The sequence below is a fragment of the Salvia splendens genome, chromosome 11, assembly GCF_004379255.2.
Source record: "Salvia splendens isolate huo1 chromosome 11, SspV2, whole genome shotgun sequence".
Classification (NCBI taxonomy): domain Eukaryota; kingdom Viridiplantae; phylum Streptophyta; class Magnoliopsida; order Lamiales; family Lamiaceae; genus Salvia; species Salvia splendens.
In genome coordinates this window covers 926,014-932,013 of record NC_056042.1, presented here as the reverse complement: position 1 = coordinate 932,013, position 6,000 = coordinate 926,014, and the positions used below count along the sequence as shown (strand labels likewise).

The following is a 6,000-nucleotide window of genomic DNA, read 5'->3' as shown; positions in this document are numbered from 1 at the left end:
GCTTCTCGGCAGGTGGCATCATTCTTGGTGCCAAAGGTGCCGCAGTTGGTCCTTGGAAGGAACCAATTCCGTTGCCCCCGAAGGAGCCAACAACTTGGTTGGGCATAGAGCCCCCACCATTCATGTTGGGCATAGAGCCCGCCATGGTCGTACCAGCCCCGAAGGGACTAGCACCCGCATGAGACCCGAAGGCCCCAGCATTCGTGTTGATCCCGAAAGATCCAACACTAGTATTGAGCCCGAAGGCACCAACACTCGATCCATTAAAGGATCCGAAGGAACCACTAAAAGTGGAACCAACCGAACCACCAAAGGTGGAACCAGTGGACGCCCCGAAGGGGTTGTCCCAAACCCAAGGGACGGTGGATGAAGCGGCTGGGAAGCCAGAAGTTGGCATCATCGAGGGAATCGATGAAGTGTTGACCGGTCCAGTGGTCGCCATGGTGGAGGGAATGGCGGCGGCGGTGGTGGCAGCGGATGTTTAGAATAGAGGTTACAAATTTTGTTAAATCACCTATAAAAACATGCTTAATTTAGGGAAAGAGTTATCTTTTCCTCAATATATTAAGTTCTTAAATCACCTTTATGAAATTTCAAATATATAGAGATGCTACTTTATTTCATGTGAAAGAGGGCCACAGACGTTTCATATCCAACTTTTATACTAAATGTTTCCTATAAAAACTATTTCGAATACTTTGTGGATTTAATCTTGAAAGCTTTCGTTTTTATGAAACTAGTATTACACCCGTGCTATGCACAGACTAAAATAATTTTAAAATATTAATTTTAGAGTGTAATTAAATAACTAAATTATTAAATTTAGAATGCAAATAATTTTAAAATTATTTGTTATAAATTAAATTAATAATAAATGAGTTACAAATTATTTGACCTTTCACGTTATGATCTATTAGTAAAGAATTGTATAATTACCACTTCTCCTAATGAGATTTAAGGTATTGTTTATCAAAAGCTATAATTTAAGATTGTACTGGTGAGGCACTTCCTAGTCGAGCTTCATTTCATTGCAATATAGTGACCCTATACAATAAAAACTCAAACCTTGAAACCTAAATCATAAACCCTTAACTTTAAAATATACTGTACTCATCATGACCAACAAATGAGTCAAATATCAATAAAATTCTCCCTCTGTCCCAGTTCAATTTTACTTTGTTAATCACTTATTCTATTTTGAAGGTTTTAGATCTATAACATTTGTAATTGTGTGCAATAATAGGAACATAAATAAACAAAAATAATAATAAATCAATATATAAAATAATAAATTTGCACCAAGAATCACTTTACAGTCGATATTCATCATCCTCAATATTTATTTTTTCATCCTCAATATTCATCATCCTCATTATTACCAACCCATTCCGACCCACGACACAACAACGAAGTAGCCGAAGCTATAACTCCCAATAAACACACGGACAATGCCGATTGTCCTACCTAAAGTCCATCTTCACCATCTGATAAATTAGAAAAACAAAGGCAAAAGTTTAATATCCAAAATAAAAACAATTCACAATCACAAAACAACTAATCACAAAACAACTGAAAGTGAATTGAGGATACAAAACAAACATTATTAACACATAAACCACAAAAAGGAATCATAAAATAGAAAACTGACTTCATGTTATAATAATATAGATGAATAAGGGGAAGAATACCAAGTGAGTAAATTTCATCAAAAATTTCAACGAAGAATGTAATGAAAAAAATGTAGGAACGAGTGGATTATAACATAACAAATGTCATGTATTTATAGTAAAAAAAAATTACGAAAGTCTTCCTAAACTTTTCACTTTTCCCATTTAGAATACGAATAAAATAAAAACTTTTTAACTTCCCTAATATCGGAATTTGTAAATATCAAAACCTACAAAAATGTTATTAATATTGGGTCCAATTAATTATACGACATAAGTTAAGTTATATATTTATGAGTAAATAACGGTTACATCTATCTATGCATAACAACGTTTGATAGAATTTTATGATTGTGCATAAAATTTTAAAATTCATGATTAAACATTAAATGTAAAATTGGCATTTTCTATTTTTTCCCCTAATGTTTGAGTGTTTTAGTTATGGTAAAACTAATTAATATTAAAACATAATAAACATGAAACAACTCCAAAATATAATGTTTCAATATTAAATTACATGATATAAAACCCATCACAATAACCAATTGAATAAAAGAGTAATTGCTCATAAGTCGTTTTTGATAACTTATTTATACAATTGGTTTCATGATTAAACTATCATCACTAAAACTAAACTGTCACGACCGCCCTTCTAGGGTATAATAAATGCGGCGATCGCGACAAAACTGACTTAAATACAATTAAAGAAAAAAAAGAACTAGGGTTTTATAAAAGGGGTTTGACCAAGGTATTTAACGACAAATAATCAAAAGCAAAGGGCAGAGCGACGCCTTGACAGATAGACTAAATAGAGGAAACAATTATCATCATTTATTTCGAAATAACGAGGGTTCAACGTATTCCAAAACATATCATGTCTTTAGATTCTAAACGAAATCAAAATAGTTTAGAGAATTCAACAATAAGTAAAACGGTTTTCAGCGGAAGCATCCAAGAGAAAAGTGACGTCATGTATGAAGACACAACGACACTCGTAGTCAAAAATATATATATAAATGTTTAATTCTTCATTTAATTTGCTCAACACCGCCAACCGCTCGTCGCCGCTCAACCTGCACATAAGGAAAACACATGCAGGGCTGAGTACTAAAAATAATACTCAATGGGCTCATGCCGAAATCATTTTCAATAAAGAGTTTTATTTATCATGCCATACGAGAGTAACCATCGGGTTTTAGCTTTTAGAAAGGCCCGAGGCACTAAAATCATTTCTCATTGTAAAAGTCGACTGCAGTCATTTTCCCATAGACGTTAGCCATATCTGCCAATACATGACAAGGAATGCGGCCGCAAACCAGGTCACTAGACCGGCCAGCCCGTACGCTAGCACACGATCTACCATAGGTGTACACTAATCCAAGTAGGGTTTGCGGCCCTACGAGGACCCGAATTCGATTTATATAATAATGGCTTCAAGCCATATCAGATAGGCACGTTAAAATCAAACAAGGCATGATAAACACGATTTCATTTTCATCGATAAAAACATTTAGGACATCGTCCTTATTTAAAAGAAAGCCCACCTCAAAGTGCTTAAGTCTCAACTATATCCTTTCCCTTGGAATCAAGTTTCGCGCGCAATATCACCTTTAAATATTGGAAATAGCACATATATCAACATGAGAGGTCAAGCAAAAGCTAAGATGCATGCATCCTAAAGCTTCAATTATTCTACCGGTATGATTATGAATTCTTTCCAATTAAATCTTGATCTTTTCAATTAATTTCGCCCGCTCGCGTCTCAACAAATTATATTAAAACAAGTCTAAACCAACTAAATTAAGTGGCCAAGAGGAAGAGGAAGAGGAAGTAAGAAAGAAATTTTAAATACTCCAGCCCATACGCACACACCCATTCCCACTTTTAGCTTAATCACCAAAAATTAAAGAGGTAAAACATATAAAAGTCAAAATACTCCTTTCTTTTCAAAATACACGTATGCTTCCCCAAATTCCATTTTAAAACATATATCAAAACTATATTAAAATAAAAAGGGCAGAACTCCCTTTCCAGAACTCGTCGTTCTTTCTTTCTCCCTCAAATCTCTTTCCTCCCCAAAACAGAACTCACCCGAAAAAATTCACTAAATTTGATACACCATTTTCTCCAATTCGTCGTGGTACCAGAATCGGTGCCGCCGCAGACCCAACACCGCGACATCGTCGTCGCAGGGCTCAGCCGGATGACACCCGATTCGCGATGGTTGTCGTCAGCTCTCCGTGGTGCCGCCGCTGAAGTTGGTCGCACCGTCCAGATCGGAAGATCCGTTTTCATCCCCCGATGAATCCCGATTTACCCCGCAGATAAGTTCTTAAATTGAGTTCGTGAGTTACAGCTTGAATCTTTGGTTTAGATTGTTCGGATTTATCAATTTGATTGAGCGAGAAACATGCTATGCAGTTCATAGATTGATGAATTGAATTGGGGAAGAAGATTATACCTTCAAAAGAACAACTTGGCTTGAAACAAAAGCTTGCAGTTTCTGGCTTCCCCCTTTCTACTGCTCCCTCCGCCGTTTTTGTGAAGAGGTGAGTGGCTGCGAATTTGTGTGAGGGATAGTGATTAGGGTAGGAGGATTTATATATCCGTGTACTGAGAGCAAATTTTGGTGATTGATTTCACCTTGATTGCCATCTAAAATTAGGAAGATATGCCAGAATGGGTGAAGAGATGGAGACGTAATTGCTGCGACGTGGGAGGGGAGCAAATTTTGGTATTTGATTGCTCAATCAATTTGGGATTAATTGCTTTGACTGAATTTTACAATTTAAACGGATGTTTCCTTGCAGAATGGAGGATTCAACGTGAGGAGAAGGGTTCTGATGTCGGAAGGAAGATTTTAGAGAATTGGGCTCAAAAGGAAATGAGATTGGGCCAGAGATATTATTTGAATGAGTATTAATTTGGGCTCAAGACCCCATTTAAAATTTTATTTAAATAGTATAGCCCACCATTTATTCTTTATTAGATTGGACTTGTATCAATTATTTACAAACAAATAATTTCATCCCACATCAATTATTCAAAAATAACCACGTCACATATTCAACGGAGTTGACTCGGTCAACCCACAATCATAACTCCGAACCAAAATTAGGTCACCAAAGAAATCACATAACAAATCCACTTGTCATTTAATTTATGGCATTAAAAGAAATAAATGAAATCGTCATAGGGTTCGAAAATTAGGGTTCAGAAAGTGGGGCGTTACATCCTACCAATCTTAAAAGAAATTTCGTCCCGAAATTTGGCATCCTCAAGGAAAGAGTTCAGGGTACAGTTCTATCATCTTTTCCTCATTCTCCCACGTGGCTAGACGTCATGTATGAAGACACAACGACACTCGTAGTCAAAATATATCAATATTTAATTCTTCATTTAATTTGCTCAACACCGCCAACCGCTCGTCGCCGCTCAACCTGCACATAAGGAAAACACATGCAGGGCTGAGTACTAAAAATAATACTCAATGGGCTCATGCCGAAAACATTTTCAATAAAGAGTTTTATTTATCATGCCATACGAGAGTAACCATCGGGTTTTAGCTTTTAGAAAGGCCCGAGGCACTAAAATCATTTCTCATTGTAAAAGTCGACTGCAGTCATTTTCCCATAGACGTTAGCCATATCTGCCAATACATGACAAGGAATGCGGCCGCAAACCAGGTCACTAGACCGGCCAGCCCGTACGCTAGCACACGATCTACCATAGGTGTACACTAATCCAAGTAGGGTTTGCGGCCCTACGAGGACCCGAATTCGATTTATATAATAATGGCTTCAAGCCATATCAGATAGGCACGTTAAAATCAAACAAGGCATGATAAACACGATTTCATTTTCATCGATAAAAACATTTAGGACATCGTCCTTATTTAAAAGAAAGCCCACCTCAAAGCGCTTAAGTCTCAACTATATCCTTTCCCTTGGAATCAAGTTTCGCGCGCAATATCACCTTTAAATATTGGAAATAACACATATATCAACGGAGTTGACTCGGTCAACCCACAATCATAACTCCGAACCAAAATTAGGTCACCAAAGAAATCATGTGAGAGAACATTTTTTAGGGTTCTTACTCTTTTACCAACAATAGTAGTACATCATTTATTTATCCACTCTTTTTGTTTAATTATTTTTTAATCATATTTTGATATTATTAGAAAAAGAAAATTGAAACCAAGGAATTCATCTTCTTCGAAGACCTACAACCTAGCATAACTTAGTCGGTGAATATGGAGTCAAGGAGGCGGCGTAGATTACTCATGTGAGAGAACATTTTTTAGGGTTCTTACTCTTTTACCAACAATAGT

The 6,000-nt window shown here is 36.5% G+C and overlaps 1 long non-coding RNA gene across 1 annotated transcript; it reads left to right on the top strand.

The window, feature by feature from the left end:
• The first annotated feature begins 4,091 nt into the window (after positions 1–4,091).
• On the top strand, positions 4,092–4,496 carry LOC121755408. Its single transcript, XR_006040722.1, has 3 exons — positions 4,092–4,216; positions 4,333–4,401; positions 4,478–4,496. It is a non-coding gene; the product is annotated as an uncharacterized LOC121755408 (long non-coding RNA).
• Positions 4,497–6,000: the final 1,504 nt, after the last annotated feature.